The sequence below is a fragment of the Sminthopsis crassicaudata genome, chromosome 6 (assembly GCF_048593235.1).
Source record: "Sminthopsis crassicaudata isolate SCR6 chromosome 6, ASM4859323v1, whole genome shotgun sequence".
NCBI lineage: Eukaryota > Metazoa > Chordata > Mammalia > Dasyuromorphia > Dasyuridae > Sminthopsis > Sminthopsis crassicaudata.
The window spans coordinates 234,831,575-234,851,817 of record NC_133622.1 but is presented as its reverse complement, the minus strand read 5'-3'; the positions used below and the strand labels follow the sequence as shown (position 1 = coordinate 234,851,817).

Sequence of the window (20,243 nt, the reverse complement as noted above, 5' to 3'; positions counted from 1 at the left end):
GTAACCTCTTTCCTATGCTTTCCGGCCCGCCCCGCTGCTCTCAGAGCGCCAGTTCTACTGGCTCGGAGCTTTCCGGGAGTTGATTGGCCCAGAAGCCCGGGGCAGGTCCCGCCCGCTCACGTTCCCACCATGTGTGTCGGTCCAGGCAGGGGGAGGGACACGCGGGCGGGGCGGTGGTGACGCACTGCGCCTGCGTAGGTCGGCTTTCCGGGGGTTTCGGGCTACGTATGCTTTTCATTTTCCATTCTGACTAGCCAGGGAAGCATCTGGTACTGGGCTGGCCCGGGCTGCGCGGACACGCGTGCTCCTGCCTTCGCGAGAACGCTCCACCTGCTGCTATTGCCTCCCCTCGATGCGGTTGGCTCCCGCCCTCCGGGCCCCGCCTCCCCCTCAAAATCCAGTTCTGGAATGGGAGAGGGAGGGGGCGGGGCCTGGGCGGCAGGGGGCGGGGCTCGGAAGGTCGGAGCCCGGCGCCCGCTCGGCTCTTCAGGGAGGCGTGGGGTGGAGCCTGGCCTGGGCTCAATCGCCTGAGAAAGCCTGACGCCCAGTCCCCTGCAGAGCAGGCTGCGCCCGGCAGGCAGCGAGCATTTATTGAGCACCTATGGTATGCGAGGCTACTTCTATACCCCCTGTAATGCTAGGTGCCACCGAAGCCGCAGGTGCACCCACGGACCGGTTCCGACTCGGGGCTCAGGCTCCCTCAGGACCTGATAGAAAGTGAGCAGAAGCAGGAGAATGCTGTACACAACGCTGTACACAGCCGCAGCGAGATTGTACAGCGAAACATGGCAAGAACGATCCAAGAGCGTTCCAAAGGACTCCAGATGAAGTCTCTGCTCTGCCTCCAGAGAAGGAGCTGACGCTGCCTCTTAAATACAGACAGCGGGGCGGCGGATGGCTGCGGCTACCGCACCGGGCCGGGACCAGGAGTCAATCCTGCTCCGGAAACTTCCCAAGCTGTGGCCCCCGGGCGGTTCACTTAACCCAACCCCTCCAACAAGAAAGCAGAGTTTGAGATCGGGTTTGGGAAACATCTCTCTGTGCACTGGAGGAAGCACCTGAGAGAGGGGGTGGAATTTTCTTCCCTGATGATTCATAAGAATACAATCAGAACTTAGACGCGACCTTAATAAATACAAAGAAAACAACCCGAAGATCGTCAAATTTACCTCTAGGAAATCAGCACATGCTGCCTGGGATTGATGTATGTTTCTTGGTTATGGAGCAAATGTTAATGACATAGATTAAATGTAAAAGCTTGTTGTAGGCACATAAAATTTTCCTCAGAGAGCCATGCATCTGAACTCTTATCACTGCCGTAAGTAGCCAGAGTTTTAGAGGACTTGTGACTCCCACCTCTCCCCCCTTGGCAGAGAGGTGGTGGACTACAGGGGTGGAATGGGGTATGCCTCCTGAGGTATACCATGGTATTTCTATCGTACTTCTTAGTGGGAAGGAAAGTTAGGGAGGATTGTGGGAAATCATTGAGAAGTGACAGCAATGTAAAAAAGTTTTTAAAAAAATTAGTTAAAATGGACAAGATCATTTATTTTTATTATATATATATATATTTATTATATAAAATATTTTATTATTATAAATAATTGTACTATTTATATATTATACATAATAAATGAATATTTATTATATATATTTGAAGTATAATCAGTTAGCAAGTATTTATTAATAGCTTATCATATTTTAGGCACTGAGAAAGTGCTATAGATACAAAGAAGAGCAATTAAATTTTTATCATTTTTATTATATTTGCATTGCCCAGCCATGGGACTGAATATTCCAAAACAAACAATTTTTAAGGACTTTGCATTCTTTTTTCCCTGTTATTTAATTTAGTATTTTATTTCCCCCACTTACGTGTGAAAACAAATTTTGACATTGGTTTTTAAAACTTTGAGTTCCAGATTTTCTGGAAAGGCCCCATGAAGGGGACTGAGGGGAATCCGCTGTTCAAGGTCCTCCCCTGATGGGCTCATGGCAGAAACAGGAGGTGGGAGGCCGAGTCCTGTCTCAGGAAGTGTGGTCTGGGCTGGATGGGAGCTCACCATGGAGCCGACTCCAAAGACTGCCCCAAATACTTCTGATTGCCCAACAGGCGGCTTTCTTTATTGGAAGGGACTTTGTGGTTCCACTGTCCAGGAGCTCAGATCAAATCTCATCTCCATTGCTTAGTCTCTGTGAGGTCTTGGGTAAACAGTTGCACGTGTCTGGGCCTCCATTTGCTCCTTCTAAAATGGAGCAGTTGGATTAGGGGGCTCTGGAGCCCTTGCAGCTGATCCCTGCCGGGAGCCCCCAGAGCATCCATCATATCTGAGATGATCATGCCCCCTGGTGGCAGAATCCCCGGGTGCAGCGTGGTCCTCAGGGCCAGGGCCAGGCAGGTCCTCAAGCCCCTTAGCGGGTGTTGTGGGAGCTGTCCTGGTGCTTTCCTAAGCAAGAGCCCCTCCCACGTGATTTCTGAACTTAGCAGCAGAAAATAGGAGTAGCTGGGGCCTCGAACCTGCTATTTATTGGGAGTGTGGTCTCCAAAAGTCAGCTTCCATCTTCCTGTTCCTTATCGGTAAAGCTGCTGGTAATTCCTGCTCTTCAGACGTCACGGGTTTGTGTGAGATAATAATAAACAAATAAACAACTATTTATACATATAATATGCATAATATTATGTATTATGCATGTAATATATGTATGTATTTATATTATAGATGATATTATATATAAAACTTTTTAATATAATCAAAATTTTCTATTTTGTGATCAATAACGATCTCTAGTTCTTTTTTGGTCACAAATTGCTTCCTCCTCCACAGATCTGAGAGGTGGACTATGCTATGTTCTTCTAATTTATTTATAATTTCATTATAATAATATACTATATAACATCATACATTATATATATATATATATATATGAAGAAATAAATTAAGATGAAAGGTTTGGGAGTGTTTTGGTTACCCGGAAAGTACTTAATGGGGCGGCTGGGTTGTGTAGCACCTGACCTGGAGTCAGCAAAACCTTAATTCAAATTAGATCTCAAATATTTCCGAGCTGTAAGAGCCTGGACTAGTTTAACTTGCCTCAGTTTTCTCATGAGCCGGAGAAGGTAATGGCAAATAGGCTTTCTGCCAAGAAAAACCCAAATGGGGTCACAAAGAGTAAGAATAAGTAAGCTGGAGGGTTTCGTAGGGATCCCATTTTCCAAATGAAGAAGTTGTTATCTATTATGTGTGTCTGTTTTAGGCACACGATTATGAGCTGAATAATAGCAGGCTTTGTAATTCATAATAATATAAATAATGAATAAACAATAACTGACAATTTATAGCAATAATTAAAATATGAATAAAATGTTTCCTTTCCTAAAGAAATATTTTCAGTTTGCAGAATTTTCTTACAACGATTCTGGGAGATTGTTGTCCTGATGAGGAAGGTCAGGAGATGATATTTGTTTATTTTTTTTCCAATCATCTCTTTTATTTTTTTATTAAACTTTTTCATTTTCAAAAGCTAGGCATGGATAATTTTTCAACATTAACCCTTGCAAAACCTCATTCTGGGGCCGGTCTTTCCACAATAATAGATATCCCAGTAAACGTTGGATGGAAACACCATCTGCATCCAGAGAGAGAACTAGGGAGCACAAATGTACATCAACGCACACACTATAATAATCATAATAATAACAAAAGCCAACATGGCGGAGGCTTAGTCACCCACGATTCCTTATACAAACATTCAGTCCTTATACAAACATTTGTTCAGTCTTTATTCTTAGTGGGCAATATTTACTTAGAGAACACTCTGTTGTGGGGAAATCTTGGATTCAGATTCTGCCTCTGTTAATGGCCACTTGTGCAACTACTGACAAGCACTAAATGGTCTCTAGGTATAGCTTTCCTCATCTGTAAAATGGGGTTAATAATCCCTCCCTTGGAATATTCCCCAATTGATAAGTAATTAAAGAAGATGACAGGCAGTTTTCAGACAGATCAAAGATATAGTCATTAAAATGCTCTCCATTACTATTGATCAGAGAAATGCAAATTAAAACAATTTTCAAGTACCTGGTACCTATCAGGCTAATATGACAAAAAAGAAAAATGAACCTGGGACCTTTGATGCAAATTCCATCCTGCTTAGGTCAGTTTCCCTAGACTGTCTAGTTAGCATTGTTAATGGAGTTGTGAACTGATCCAACCATTCTGGAGGGCAATTCGGAATTCTCCCAAAGGGCTATAAAACTTCATTTCCTTTGCTGCAGCAAAACCATTACTAGGTCTGTTTCTCAAATAAATTAAAGAAAAAGGGAAAAGAACCCACATTGCAGAAATATTTATAGCAGCTATTTTTGTGATGGCAAAAAATTGGAAATTGAAGGGATGCTCATCAATTGAGGAATGGCTGAAAAAGCTGTGTTATATAAGCAAGACACGTGGCAATTCTTTATGTCTGATCGACTCTCCCCCCTGGCAAATGTTCCCAACTTTCTCCTCCTTCCTGAAGCTCTCTCCATCCTCCTCCTCCACAGATGTCTTCACCTCCCACTTCCTGAGGAAGTCCCCCTCTCCTCCTTTCTCTCTCTTCCCCCATCGTACCCTCAGCTCCAAACTCTGAGTGAGCCTTTGACCCCATCCCCTCCAGGATCAATCATCTTCAGCCTCAGAGCCTCCCTTTGACCTTTCAACTCCCATCTTCCTTCCCCTTCACTTCTGCCATGGTTAGAGCATTCCCCCCAACTTGGGACACAGTCATGAGTTTCAATGTCATATTACCAAAGACAGAATTACTAGGAATGGAAACATTTGAATTGGTTCATCAGCCACCGGAGTGGAATGGCTTCTCATGGTACATGGAAGGGTTTTGCCAAAATCTTTGTCTTTATCCCTCTTGGCTTTGGATTATACTTTTTTGGGCGTGCATCCCACCCTTGTATTAAATGAGAAGTTCCTTGAGAGTAAAGATTATGCCATTTTTTAAATAAGACATCTCATTTCTTTGGGATTTTCCAGGTGTGGAAGCTTCTTTCTCCACAGTTGTATCTCAGTGGAGCTCCCCAATAGGCAGGGCCAGGATTGATGATACCCATTTTACAGATGAGCAAACCAAAGGCTGTAGTGCAGCCTGGCACTGGCACTAGGTTTCAGAATGCCAAGCTCAGAGTATACCATAACAAATCTCCTATCCTCAGAGAACATCAAACAAAAGAAAAAATATTTAAAAAATCAAAACAAACATCCCAGAAACTAGACTTTGGAACAAGAGAGAGAAGATAAATATTATTAATCAATTCATTAAGCTCAGCAAACACATTTTCTAATGTTAATATATCCAAATTTGAAGAGGGGAGCCATTAGCTAAATTAAGAAACTGTTAACTTGGGCAGGTGGTGTCAATAGAAATCTGACTAGGGGATTAGAGAATGACAGCTCTGGAAGGGACCGTAGAGATATTGGATCTCAGCCCTATTTTACGGGATGGGGGGGGAACCGAACACCTGAGCTGGGGGTGCCCGGCTTCCTTTTCAATATGGCAGCAGAAACTGGGTGGGACGACTTGGTTATTTGAAAATTCTGAGGTTCAGCAAGGACAGGAGACTTGGCCCACATTTAGGGTTACAATTAGAGACAGTCAGGCCTCTTGACTTACCATTTTAAAGTTATTTAAAAAAATATTTCTACTTCTATTTTTGATCTCATAGTCATTGTGTGATTTATTGTTGATGGAGAACAAATCCCAAACTGAGAGAAGCTTTGGAAGGAAGTTTATCAGGCGCTCCATCACAGGGGAGATCCCAACTGTGACCCACAACCTCTCCAAGTTTTACATTATACCCAGCTCAAACAAAAGGAAGAGGAGGATGGGCTAGCAGGAAGAAGTTCCCAAAGAGCAGCAGAGATTGTTGGAGATGTTCAATGGGAGAAAGCGCCTCAGGTTCCTGGCAGGGAGCTTCCCTCCCTTGGAAGATCCGGAGGTCAGTATAACCTGATGTCCTGAGGTAAGCATTAAATAAATCTGGTCTGGCAGCCACACAGGACTAAGTTCAAACAATGCAATAATTTCCCCACACCCTGTTACAAAGGAAAACTGCTTTTAAATAAAACATAACGACCAATTTTTTTTTTTTTTAAATCTGGCAACATATACAACATTCTGCTCCTGGAGGTCCCCGCCTTTTCTCTATCAAGGAAAACTAAGTGTGGGGCAGCTAGGTGGAGCAGTGGATAGCCCCAGCCCCAAAGTCAGGAGGACCCGAGTTCAAATCTGGTCTCAGACACTTAACACCTCCTGGCTGTGTGACCCTGGGCAAGTCACTTAACACCACTTGCCTCAGCAAAACAAATAAAAAGCTATTTTATATAAATCTATAATATATATATATATATAGATATATAGATAGATAGATAAAATATAATAAGAACTAAGTGTGTTTCATCTTTTACTTTTAATTTTGGTCCAAGAAACTAATCTGAGCTTCATGGTTTTCTAGTGTCATTTGCATTTGCATTATTGTCTTGTATACTTTGTTTTTCTTCTTACAAAGCCATGATTCTCCATTGTTATAGTACACACAATGCTGTATTTATTTAGTCTGCTCTTCTGGAAGTGTTGGACGAATACTTTGCTTTCAAATTTTGTTACTATAAAAATTTTGCTGTTAATATATGGGGTCTTTCTTTTCGTCTTGTATGAACAGGCTAGTCATCTTTTAATTAAGTTCAAATGTTTTTCCATAGAGGTAGGACCAAGCTCCACCAACCAGGGACTCAAGGGACAGAATGCTGGCTCTGGAGTCAGAAGGACCGGAGTTCAAATTCTGCCTCAGAAACTTATGAGCTGTGTGACCTTGGGCAAGTCATTTAATCTTTGGACGGCTGCCTTAGTTTCCCCACCTATGAAATGGGAATAATAACAGCACCTATTTCCCAGGGTTGTTGTGAGGAGCACACATAGAATGCTATGGAAACCTTCAAGTGCTATATAAACGCCATTGTTATTGCTTTTATTATTGTTGGTATGTCTATCATCCCGTAATTCATCTAGGCGGCCTATTTCTGTCTTTGATCATCATTGCAAAATTGATGGATGGGAAGCAGGTGAAACCTCAGAAGTTGTTTTAATTTTTCATTTTCTTAGTCATTTCAATTCAGTTTAATAAGCATTTATTAAATGCCTACTGTGTTCCAAGATGCTGCTAAGCACCGATGATACCAAGGCAAAAACGAAAATAGCTTCTGGTCTCAAGGAGCTCAGCACAATTTGATGCAGATAAAGCAAATCTACAGTATACCCAGAGGACCTTCAGAGTGACTTCTGGGGATGTGGGAAGGAAGCAGTAATAACCAGAGGGAAGGGCCAGAACAGCCATCCCTCATTTCTGCACTTAGTCACTCTCTCCCTCTCCTCCCCCTGCCTTTCCAACTTCCTTTTAGCTGTCATCTTCTCCTATGAGAAAGTAGCCCCATGAGAACAGGGACTGACTGTCTTTTTGCTTATATTTGTAGATCCTCTATTTTGCACAATGTTCCGCCGCATAATAAGTGCTTAATAAATGCTAGTGAATGTGACTTGTTGACTTAGCTTGACTCAGACACTGACAATGTACTTTAATAAATCAATACCTTTATAATTTGTCAGTGCCGGATGCTTCTGGCTGGGGAGAGATGGAAAGTAGCTTAAGTTTTCACTGGTTGGGATAGATAACAATCACTCTTACTTAATGGAAATCAGCAGCTACAGAAATCTTTCCAAAGCAACCGTCTCCAAGGAGAATGAGAAAATGTATTGGGGGGGGGCAAGAAGATGGAATTCAGCAATCATGTTTGGAGAACTTTCCACTGAAAAGGGAACTAGGTCCCATGTGCAACAGCTGTTTGGCAACCTAGACTGATTTGACCAAGACTTGAGTTCACATGTGGCCTTAGATGCTGATTAACTGTATGACCCTGGGGAAATCATTTAACTCTGTTTGCCTCAGTTTCCCCATCTGTAAAATAAGCTGGAGAAGGAAATGGCAAACTTCCCCAATTTCTTTACCAAGAAAACCCCAAAATGGGATCACCAAGAATGGATGTGACTGAAATGACTCAACAACAACAATAATAATTATTAACTTTCTTCTGTTGGTCAGTTCATTCTTTTAGTTATTGTACAACAGAATAGGCAGTTGGAATCCTTCCACGCTTTCTTCCAATAAAGCTATAACTCACCCAGACAATGTTCTTGCTATTATTTATTCCATCCAATAGGTCTTAGCAAGAACAGCAAGTGCATCCTCATCTCAAGTTTATATGCACATTGTAAAAATCAGAAAGTTAATTTATCCCCTTTTCCAGTCTTAGAGCAATAAGCATGGTGGGAAGCCATAGATGATTAAAAAGAGCATTTTAAAATCCCCAGCCATAACATTTGCAAATATCTCCTTTCTTCCCAATTTTAGATTCTGTAATAAAATGACATTATGGTTTTATCATAAATCAGCAGAATCAGGAAGGTGGGTTAGGTAAATCTACTCCCCCATAAAGCAACATCATTGTAAAGAGAGTAGGGTCATCACTGGCAGCAGTCTGCACAATAAATCATTACGGATGTTCTGTAACCAGTTTAACAAACACTTTCTGAAAGATCATGTGCTGGCTACTGTGGTAGGAAGCAGCAGCCAAAGAGACATAACAATCAATGTCTCTAACATCTAGTTACCAAACGGCTTGTTATCAATGTACCTCACATTTTCAATCAGGCCTTTCACAATCCTTCCCAGAAGTCTCTTTCCCATCAGGGATTAACTACAATCTCTTGCCCTGGCCACGTAGCCACCACAAGACGCAGGCTCATTGCCCTGGAGCTGGATATCCTGTTTTCTGGACAGGGCAGAGATTGTTGGCACAGTCACTAAGTCCTTTTAACTCTAAATCTTTGGATTCCAAAGTTCTTTTACAGTTTAGCGTCCATGAGCTCACTTCTGGCTCCCGGCACTTACTCTACTGGTTAAAAGAGGAAGCAATCTGATCATGAAAGTCTTTCAATTGTTTAACTTGAAGCTGCCTTGAAGTTTGCTATGTTAGCAGTGGGGGTAAACTCCTTTTAAACATGTCCTTTTAAACCAGAACGCATTTATATTATAACATTTAGTCCTTTGAATAAAATCGACTTATATGATCATCAGAAAACTTTCTGCCATGTATGGAGCTCTCTGTCTTAATGGCTAACATTTTAACATTTCTAAAACACTTTTAAGTTTGTAAGACGCCATATGGATTTAATCTTCCTACCAACACTGGGAAATGGATATTATTATCCACCTGTCACCAACAGAGTAACTGAGGCTGAGAGAGGTTAGTTTTCTGGGCCAGTGTTCCCTTGCTAGCCATTGTCTTGTATTGGATTTGAACTCAGGTCTTGCTAATCTCAAGTGGAGCATCCCATCCGCCTGACTGCCTTGTTAGCTTAGAGTATTTTCCCAGGCAAAGCCAAAGAACACCAATAACACAAAATTCCCCTTCCTCCCTTCATTAAAGTGCATTATGTCCACCAGTCAGCTAGTAAACAAGCATTTATTAAGCACCAACCACGTGCCAGGCTGTTGTGCTAAACACTGAGAATACAAAGAGAAAGGAGATAATCTCCTCTGAGTCTAATGGGAAAGATAAGAAATAACAAAAAATAAACCTCACAGAAAAACACAGTCTTGTAGAATGGCCAATTGAAGCTGGGGGGAAAAAAATCAAATTAAGTCATAATCATTCTTCCTGACATGTGAGAAAGGCTGCAATGTTTGGTTAAGCTGTCAACCTGGATCTCCATTTCTAAATTACCCAGTTGGTCCCAAGATGGCCTAAGACTGGGAAAAATCCTTCCTTGAAAGCTCCGGCAGTCTGCCAAACAAAGAGCCTGAATTTTCACTTAACTTTGGATTTTCCAGAGGCCAGGTTGACATTCACTCCAGAAGGGGCCTTCACGGTTCTCCAATAATGGCGAATCGCTTCACCTTGATGAGAAGGGTTCTTGGGACATTTGTCTGGGGTTACGCTCTAGGGCTTCACAAACATCCACAGATAATCGTCCCAAAGTTAGCGTGTTCCAATTCCTGAAGTTTCACAGCATGTCTGCTTTCAAAGTCTGCTGTACTATTTACCGATTCCAAATACATTAGTTTGGTTTTGTTTTTTAAACAACCAGAGCATATATAATTGAATACCCAAGACAGTAAATAATCAGAGCAATTTGTTTTACAGACGAAAGTCTCTAATAAATAATGGCAGCATTCAGACCTTAAGATCTATCCTATTAAACTGTCATTTAAAAATTAAAATCACATGTGATCTATTTTCTTTTCCAAAATCACGATGCAAAAAAGCTTAATAGAGCAATTTCCTGGACTTAAAACATGAACACAAATCCTATCATCAGTCTAAATGGGTAGAATGCATCTTTGAGCCAGGCCCATGAAAAATCATTCTATTCATCCACCAGTTTGGGTATTCTATAGCAACTCCCCAAACGGGTAGATCCAGAAACTAGACGAGAGTAATTATTCTTTTTCCCTCACAGCTAAAAAGATATGGCAGCAATAGTTACTTTTTGGAGCACAGGTCAATTACATTGTGAATAATAGTAATGTAATATTTTATCTATTTTTATAATAATGATTTTCCCAATTATTTAATCAAATCTCTATGACCCAAATTTAAAATAATTCAATTTTAAAGATCGCCATGTGATTCTACCTACTTTTCCACATTTACAATTTTTATGGTTGGCCAGTCAAGTCCAGCTCTTTGTGGCCCCATTTAGGGTTTTCTTGGAGTGTTTTTGACATTTCCTTCTTTAGCTCATTTTAGAGATGAGGAACTGAGGCAAATAGTGTTCAACGACTTGTCTAGGGTCACACAGCTACTAAGTGTGTGGTGCCAGAAGACTAGTTATCCTTAAAAGTAAGCTTGGAAATTATTAACCATCCCCAACCCCCAATTTCCTAAGGAAGAAATTGTTATTTCTCTAAGGGTCGTTTACGGCTTAATGGCAACTTTGCTATATTCCTTTTCTCTCAGTGTGGTTTAAAGAACTTTCTTACTCTTCTGCAATATTTTCTGAAATCTGGGCTTTTTTTTCCCCCCATGCCTTTTTTCCACCTTCTTTTAAGTTGGTCATTAATGGAGAATCTGATGGCTGGCAAAAATGAGGGCTTTATATGTTCCCATTTAAACAAACTTTTCCCAAGTTCCATTTTCATGTTGGTGGGGAATCTGGAATTGAAATGGCTTCCCTTGGCTCTAAATGATAAGCCCTACATACACTCCTCATTCCTATTAGCTGAGCCTCCAGTCTACGTGGTTAATATAAATTATCTTTTATTTCTTTTTTTTTTCCTATACCTACCCCCAATAACCCAAATTTATGTTGATTCAATATTTCTCTTTCTTTCTAATATCTAATTAGATATTAAATAATGATAATCTAATTATCTAATTTCTAATATCTAAAATCTAATCAGATTTCTTTGATTGAAAGCTCATGTTTCCAAATGAAAAAAAAATCAACACAAATTTATTTTAAAAAGAAAGACAGAAGGAAAGAAGAAAGTTCACATTTCAAATTGGTTCCAGTTCTAGTTTCCTCCACTGAATCTTTTTCAAATTAGCTCAATTAGAGCTGAAACTTTCAGGTTACAGGCAGAGCCTCATTTTACTATGTAAAACCTTCAAGTTTTGTTTCTAACTTAAGAACCTGAAAATGCATGATACAGTCCAATTCCTATTTAGGAATTTAATTAGCTGGGTAATTAATTGCTGCTAAATAATTCAGAAAAACTTACTGTGGTCTGGTAGCCAAACTCTTAGAATGAAATTTTGCTTATTTTCTTAATTCCTTGCCTCTTGATATTAACAAGACTCCCCCCCCCCCAATTTGGAGAGAAAAAGATAAGCTAATATATGCAAAAGCCATTTTTTAAAACATTGAAACTACTTTTAATTTAAACAGACATTGATATTTTTGTGTGAATAAAAAAAAGTCTATTAAAATTCATCTCATGGTAGGTTATTTAAAAACCAGTACTAAGTGATGATCATATTTTAGAGCTATTCTGGAGGAATATGCACACACACACACACATACACACACACACAAAGATCTTTCATATACAATACATTGGGAGTAACTATACAGTGTATTTCTAGATATGAAAATGTCATTTCTTCTCTGATTTTAGTAAAAACACTGCAGTCAATAGTAACATGAACTATATACAGAATATAAATATAGTCTACACCCAGAAATATCCATGTACATACATAATAGTAGCTATTAAAGTATACGTACATCTCTTGATAACACCTAATGCATTTTTAATCATTGAATGAAAATTCTCTGGATAATGCTCATTTTTTATGAATCAAGGCCATTTTTCAGCACAAGATAGAGTTTAGCTTGGAAACTTCAAGTTGTAAACCCACATTTTTTTTTCTTTCTATATTCTTAGGTCACTGGAGACAATTTTTTTTTTCTTCTTGAGACAAAACTTTAAAACCAGCTTCATTTCTGTTTAAGGACTAAACATCTTTTTACTGAACAGACAGAATGCAGAATCACAGAAAAGACAAGAAACATTTCCATTAAATATGTTAACCTATATCAAATAGCCTATTGTCTTGGGAAGGGGGAATTAAGGGAGGGAGAGAGAAAAAAATGTGAAACTCAAAATCTTACATAAATGAATGTTGAAAACTATCCTTACATATAGTTGTAAAAATAAAATACTATTTTTAAAAAAGGAAAGAAAAAGAGGGAAAAAAAGAAGCATTTCCATTGAAGGGAACATTTTTTAAACAACCAAAAATCCATACTCTTCACTGAGATTAAACATGGATCTTTTGAAAAAAATCTGCACAAAAACTTGTATATTTCATTTCTCTACTGAGAAAGATTGTAATGTTTGTTTTTTTCAGGGAGGGAAGAATTTTACGTGCTCTGCTCCCCAGTTTGAGGTTCCCCCAATTTCTCCCAAGATGACCATTGAGTACTCGCCTTACCTGCCAGTAAAGGAGTTGTTTATCCCAGTTTATCCCAGACCAATAGAAGTCAGAGTCCAGTTCTACCTTTATAATCATAGATCTGGTCTTTTTTTTTTTTTTTTTCAAAGGTTGGGGGACCTGTATGTCTTGAAGTCGATTATTCTCAGACTAGACCGTCCATTGACCAGTTTTGGTCAAACTCTCCTAAAGGAGGGAGAGAATCTCCTGAGCAAATGGTCAAGAGCTTCTGGTCTTCCAAAACATCTTCTAATCCCCCTTTATTGTGAAGGAGTTACCTCTTTTAAGAGCAACCCTACTCTCTTTTTTAAAATTATGATTAATTTTTATAATTATAACATTTTCTTTGACAGTAGATATGCATAGGTATATATATATATATATTTTTTACAACATTATCCCTTGTACTCCCTTCTGTTCTGAATTTTTCCCCTCCTTTCCTCCACCCCCTCCTAGATGGCGGCATTCCCATACATAGTAAATATCTTATAGTATATCCTAGGTACAATATATATGTGCAGAACCGAATTTTGCAACCCTACTCTTTTGGCTTTCTATCTTTAAGTTCAGAGCTGGATGATAGGTACACACCTAAACAAGCCGGAACAAAAACTGAATAAAGTATGGCAGATTTATGACTTTTAACCAGCTGAACTGGCCAGAGGGCCACGGGGCTGTGGAATTTCCCAGTCAGCTTCTGCCCCCGGCCAGGGCCACCTAGTCCCCGGCGATGGGCTTGCCAGGATGTGAGGGTTCGTGTCGCCCGGCTCACAAGCGGTTTGGAGGGGCTAAAATTGGCTTTTAAAAGTGGCTTCAAGCTGCTAATGAAGGAAGGGTTTATTCTGGCGTCATGTAGGGCTTCCTGTAATCAACACACAAGAGGGCCATGAATGGACATGAGCAAACAGCTCTTCCTAAATTTGAAAATTTGGCTTTTTTTTCAGTCTGATTCCACGAACCTGTTCAGAACCAGCTCAGGTTCAAAACACTTGCTATGGGGGTTTAAAAATTCCTCAACCTTTCTTGGGGTGGTCATGGAAGCCCTTCAAGAGGAATTAAGTTCGTCTGGCTTTCCCAGGAGTGCTTCTTGTGTTGGCTTGATGGGAAGCCAGGGTTTCTTCCCTTTCTCAGCCAGGCCCTCCTCTCCTGCCCTGGGTGGAGGCTCTCCTAAATGGCTGCATCCCATCTCCCCCCACTCCCCTCCTGGTACAATTTTTCTTTTTTGACAGCTGTTCTCCCTTGGCCAAATCTGCTTCTTCAAGTCTGCTCTTGATGGGTGAGCCTGGGAAAAGCAGCGGGCAGCTGACCATATCAGCTGCCCAAGACAAATTTCGTTAAGCAAGGATGGGGGAAAGAGGGAGGATCGGGGAAGAGGACTTAAACTTAGGGACACAGGCCCAGTGGGTAAGAGGCTAGGGATGCTGCCCTGTGGGGAGGAGGCTGAGGGAAGGGTGGGGAGAAAGTTGGGCAGGGCCAGGTGGGAGAGAAGTGAGTTGGGGGAAGTAGGCCATGGGAGTAGCTTCTTCATGAATTATTCTTGCTAACTAGGTCATAGATTATAGATCTGGAACTCCAGGCTTTCAGAGTCCCAAAGACCCAACCCCTTCGTTTTACAGATCAGGGAACTGAGGGCCAGGAAGTTTAAGGATGTCACCCAAGATTACACAAATAGAAAGCGTCAGAATCAAATATCACAAATGAAAAGTCATTTGTCCCAGAATCCATCCAGATATTCAGGCGGCAGGAAGATCCACCCTGATTGGAGACCCTTCCTACCTTATCCCTTGCTCCCACCCAAGACCACCTGAACCCACCCAGGAGGCTTGACTTATGAGATAGAAATCTATTTCATCCAGTGAGATGGATGACCCCTACTACATTGCCATCTCACCCACTGAGGGACTTTCCTTTTCACTTTCTCTATAGCCGGGTTTCTTTTATATAACAAATCCTTCCATTAGAGTATGAGTTCCTTGAGGATGGGCCTGTCATTTTTATCCCTCTTACTTTCATCTGTGTTTTACATGTTGCCTGGCACATAGTAGGTCCTTAATGCATTAATGCAATCACTTTTTCATTCACTCATTTCTATTGCTGGAAGAATACAAGTGAGATCAGCAGACTTTAAATTTGAGTTGTTGTTTGTCATTTCGGCCGTGTCCAAATCTTTGTGATCCCTATTTCTTTCTCCAGCTTATTTTACAGACGAGGAAACTGAGGTAAGCAGGATTCAGTGACTTGCCCAGACACACACAATAAGGGAGATTGGATTTGAACTTAGAAAGATGAGTCTCCCTGACCCCCAGGTCTGGCACTCTCTCCATTGTGCAATTTGGCTGCCCTTAAATTTTAGTATTTTGGAACAATGTCCTGTCACCCCACCCTAGCTACAGCTTTGCATTTAAAGTCTTTTTCTGGGGCAGTGGAGAGAGCACCAGCCCTGACATCAGGAGGACCTGAGTTCAAATCCAGCCTCTGACACTTGGCAATTCCTAGCTGTGTGACCCTGGGCAAGTCATTTAACCCCGATTGCCTCTGCAAACAAATAAATGAAAAAAAGTCTTTCTCAGTGCTAGTGATCACTTGGACCCCATCCTTCTGACTCAGGGAAGGGTCCTGCCCCTCCTCCTCCATATGTCTCCGTCTCTCTGGTTCTCTCTCTCACATACATATGCAGAGAAAAACAGGAGCTGGAGTTTATGTTTTCCACCTACGCCTTTCTCAGCATTAGCTGATTCAGAAACAGCAAGACCGGCTGTCCCGATTTTCAATTCCCTCTTTCACTCTTGGTTTTCTTTCTAAATTAGGCTGAAGGAAAGCCCATCCTGGGGCTAAGAGCAGGGCCAGCCTGTCAGGTGGGAAGGCAGCTCCCTTCCCCAAGGTCACCCAGTGAAGAACAACACCAACAAACAGACTTCAAGGAGCTCGGGTTCAGGCTACCCTGACACTGACTTACTGTGTGATCCTGAAGAAGTGACGTAAACTCTCTGGGCATCAGTGTTGCCTTTGTTAGACAGAGATATCATCTCCTACACTTAATTCATAGAGCTAACAGTATGCGCTGGAAGGAGCCAGAGTCAGCAGGCCTGTGACCAAGTCCGAGGCCTGTGACCAAGTCCGAGCCCTGTTGCTGTCCAGCTGACGTGATCTTTCTGAGTCTCAGTTTCCTCACATGTAAAATGCCTTTGCTACAAGCCACATAAGTCTACCTAGCTGATTGTGAATGGGAAGTCTACTGGTGGGGGCTCAGAGCAATAGGATTACAGGGACAACTCTACATGTATAACTTATAGATAGCTTGCCAGCTTGGGGAGAGGAGGGAAGGAGGAAGGGAGAAAAAAAATTAAAAATCAAAATCTTATAAGTGTTGGAAAGTAACTTAAAAAAATTTTTTTAAAATCAAATCTGGCTCAGACACTTAATACCTCCTAGCTGTGTGACTCTAGGCAAGTCACTTAACTCCAATGGACTTAGCAAAAAAAGAAAAGAAAAAGAAAAAAATATAAGAGGGACCATTTCACAGAGTTACTCTTAAAAGAGGACTAGGACCTCTGGCAGGAGGTCGAGTGTGTGTGTGTGTGTGTGTGTGTGTGTGTGTGTGTGTGTGCGCGCGCTCTAGGCAAGTTGCTTTTTAAAAAATTTTATTTATTTTTTTATTAAAGCTTTTTATTTTCAAAACATGTGCATGGATAATTTTCAACATTCACCTTTGCAAAACAGCAGTTTTTTCCTTCTTTCGCCTCACCCCCTTTCTTAGATGGCAATTAAGCCAATATATGTTAAAAACAAGTGCAATACTTCTATACATACTTCCACATCTATCATGATGCACAAGAAAAATCAGATCAAAAAGGGGAAAAAATGAGAACAAAAACAAAATACAAGCCGACAACAAGAACAAAAAGAGTGAAAATGCTATGGTGTGATCCACACTCAGTTCCCTCCCTGGGTGCAGACGGCTCTCTCCATCACTTCATCTCCATTGGAACTGGCAGGAGGTCTTGCTGAGCTCTTTTCAGGGCTGCTCACCCGCCTCTCCCTGGGGTTCCAAGAAGCTGCACCTGGTAAAACTATCTTGGCAGATGGGCTAGGGCTGAGGGGAACTGATAGACCTCAAAGCAGTTGGTGAGTTAGGGCACATGAAGACTTCTTTCTGCAGAATGGGCAGAAGAGAAATTCGTTCCAATGCTGTGGAGTGCTTAGAGCTCGGTCACACATCAAAGACGACAAAGTGATCCATCCGGTGCATCCTGGACCATCACCAAGCATCCTTTGTCCTACCACTGTTGCTCTTTGATCACTCAGGAAGGAGTTTTTGAAATTTGTGCAATTTTGCCTCACTTAAATTCAACTTAAGTGCAAATCAAGGCGTCATCCCATATCATCTCTGGTTCTCTTTGAAAATGAAGGAACAACAACGATTGTATTGGATACAAAGAAAGGTAAGAGACAATCCCTGCCCCCAAGAAATTCACAGTAGAATGAAGGAAAAAAACCAGGAAAATAAAATTGTACAAATAAACCATCCATAGGACAAACAAGAAATAATCATTCAGGAGAAGGAACTAGAATTAAGAGGGACTTTCCAGTTGTAGAAGGTGGGATTTTAGCTTGAAGAAGTCATTCTGTAGTGCAATAATACCTCTAACACCATGGTTCATGAGCCCCCACCAGTGTGCTTCCCAATAACAATACGCAGTTGCAATCGTTGTTGTTTCTTCTAGAATAGTTGTGGGGAACACCCTTCCCATACCTGAAAGTACCACAGAAATGATTTGTTATTATGACAATGATAAATTCCAGTCCTTGTTCCACCACAAATTGCTTTCTGACCCTGAAGATGGCATCTCTCTTTCTCGGACTACAGTTATTTCCTCTGAAAAAGGAAGGTATTGACCTAGAAGGCCTTTGAGGTCCCCCTCTAGCTCCAGATCTAAGATCTTACAATCCTAAATGGATTTAGAAAGCTCTTGGCTCTGCTTTCTCTTAACTTACAGCCTGCTTCCTTCTTTGAAATGAAAGCTTTCTTTGTTATCCTATGATCATGGCCATCTATGAAGGAGATGAGTAGGTGGACAGGCCATACTAAAAGAAATCACAGGGGCTGTGGGAACTTTCAGCAGAAAGTTCTCTGTCTTAGGGAAAGTGAATTTTCTTTCTCCTTAGGATTAAACATTATTAATAGTCAATTAACATTAATTAATTGATTTTTAATTTTTTTATTAAAGCTTCTTATTTTCAAAACATGTGAAAGGATAATTTTTCAACATTGACCCTTACAAAACCTTGTGTTCCAAATTTTCCCCTTCTTCCCTCCACCTCCTCCCCTGGATAACATCCAAAATATGTTAAATATGTTTTAAATCCAATATATAAATATTCATTTATTAAGAGCCTACTAGGTGCCAAGCATTGTGCTAGAGCTAATCAAACGACTGCTTTAAGCTAAGTATGGTACAAAGGCAAACTTTTTTTTGAGGAATTCAATTTATTTTTAATACCCATTGCTTTATGAATCATGTTGGGAGAGAACAATCAGAGCAAAAAGGAAAAACCATGAGAGAGAAAAATAAAACAGAAAAAAGAAGTGAACAGAGCATGTGCTGATTTACATTCAGTCTCCTCAGTTCTTTTTCTGGATGCAGATGGCATTGTCTGTCCAAAGTCTATTGAGATTGCTTTGGATCACTGAACCGCTGAGAAGAACCAAGTGTTCATAAGTGATCATTGCACCTTCTTGCTGTTATTATGTGCAATGTATTCCTGGTTCTGCTTGTTTTGCTCAGTATCAGTTTGTGTGAAAAAGACAAACTTGAATATCCAGCAGCACACATGGTTCCTAGCTTCTCCTGCCCTGCCCGTTTTGGGGGGAAAAGGTAGAAGGGGAAGGGAAGAACCGAAGCTATCTTGGACCTTTTTTAAACACAATAAAAAAAAATTCACCCAACCTGTGTTTAAATCGGATGGTTATGTTGATTACTACTCAGAATAATTTTCTTTGTTTTGACTGTCCTTTAGAAGAAAGGAATTCATGCAAATCTACCAAAGATCTTATAATATCTAACCTTTTGCTGCTTTGTGAATAGTGAAAAAGCTCGGACCTTTGATGGAGAGCAAGAAAAACCACCTTAAAGATAATACTCAACAACAGTCCCACTTCCACCTCCATCCCTCCTCTTACAGATGTGGAAGCTGAAGTCCAGAGACTTGGAAGTGGCCCATTATCTGGCTAGTAAATAGCAGAATCAAGATTTGAACCCAGGATCTTTAACTTCAGATTCTACAACCAACAACAAACCCCCAAAAACTGAAGGAGTTAGAACATTAACTTTCTAATTGTGAGCATCAAGTGGACCACACTGACTTCTGTCTTATGACTCAATGCTGGCTCTGGCTCAGTTTCCTTCTTATTCAATTGGGAGTCTGGTCTGACTTCTATCTTGTAGGGAAAAAAACTTTATTCAATTGTGGGAATTGGGAGAAGACCTTATTGCATTGTTTGACCCTAGCCCTGAATGTCTGGGAGCTGGACCACCTGCTGCTTCCAGACCCCCTAAATAAAACTCTAGTTTATGTTGACCAGATATCCAGCCAGGTTGAAAAACGGATGCAAGGAAATTTCTAATAATTGTCCATTTCAAACAATCCATATATCTTACCTGGAAACTGGTCCCATATTATCAATCAGTTACTGTTTCTAACTTTCTTTGTTTATAGACACAAGGAGATGGGGGAGTGGGACACCTCTATTTCTGGTTTCAGGGAATTGTACCCATTCTCTCTCCCCCTCTTGATTTGGAAAGTCCCCAATAATCTTTCCCCTAATTAGAAATTAGACTGACTAGTAGTGTATCATTTCCTTTTAACTAATTGGCCTTACTTGATTAATTATTTTTAATGTATAAAAGTCTATCGTATTTGGGGTCCAGCCCTAAGCTGAGGAGGCTTAATCCTGCTTTGTTAGGCCATTGTGGCTTAGTAAATCCATATTCTCAGAAGACTGAACTTTTGTTTTTCCTCAGTCATTTCATCTTTTCCCACTACTAAGCAAAAACCAAAGCCAAACACCCAGATTAAAAGAAGGAATGGGACTTTGCTTATATAAATTGCCACTAAAGTCCTGATTGAGGTCTTCTAGTTTTCTGTGAGCAACTAAAAGTGAAAAAATAAATGTGAATACAATTTGGAAAAGAAAGCTCT

The 20,243-nt window shown here is 40.7% G+C and overlaps 1 long non-coding RNA gene across 2 annotated transcripts; it reads left to right on the top strand.

Annotated features, from left to right (window-relative positions):
* Positions 1-471: 471 nt before the first annotated feature.
* Positions 472-12,634, top strand: LOC141545964 (uncharacterized). Of its 2 annotated transcripts, none has more exons than XR_012483195.1 (3): positions 472-1,204; positions 5,714-5,986; positions 12,494-12,634. It is a non-coding gene; the product is annotated as an uncharacterized LOC141545964 (long non-coding RNA). The 2 variants fall into 2 exon arrangements; XR_012483194.1 differs by having other exon boundaries at positions 5,714-6,010.
* The last annotated feature ends 7,609 nt before the right edge of the window (positions 12,635-20,243 follow it).